Raw genomic sequence first — 551 nt, 5'->3', positions numbered from 1 at the left:
AAGAGCCAGAAAAATCAGGTGTGATGTTGAAGCACCCATTTTAAAATCCCATTCTTAAACCGTCCACTTTGGTCGTGGCCCTCATTTTAAACCGTCCGCTTTGGTCACGGCTCTACCAATTCCACTCTGCCTTTTACCAGCGAGAGCAGAAAACCCTTTAAACTGTCTGCTTTGGTCGCAGCTCTATTACGTCCACTCTGCCTTTTACCGGCGAGAGTAGAAAACCCGCTTTTGTTGCGGACACTTTAAACCTTCTGCTTTGGTCGCAGCTCTATTACATCCACTCTGCCTTTTACCGGCGAGAGTAGAAAACCCGCTTTTGTTGTGGACCCCCAATTTTTACCTTGAGGATTATTTGGTGCACCCGTTGACTGCAATCAGCATACTGACGTCACCACTCCGCGTGTTGAGTTCTGAATCCTCTCCGCCCTTCGCCTGGCAGCCAAAGATCGCGGGTTTCGGCGCCAACTGCGGCGAACTCCTCGACCAGCGAGAAAGAACGACCACGACACGAGGATTCTTCTCAGATCACGCTTTACTGGAGTGCACTT

The sequence above is a fragment of the Microtus ochrogaster genome, unplaced genomic scaffold (genome assembly GCF_000317375.1).
Source record: "Microtus ochrogaster isolate Prairie Vole_2 unplaced genomic scaffold, MicOch1.0 UNK87, whole genome shotgun sequence".
In the NCBI taxonomy this organism is placed as follows: Eukaryota; Metazoa; Chordata; class Mammalia; order Rodentia; family Cricetidae; genus Microtus; species Microtus ochrogaster.
Note: the sequence above shows the minus strand (reverse complement) of the source record.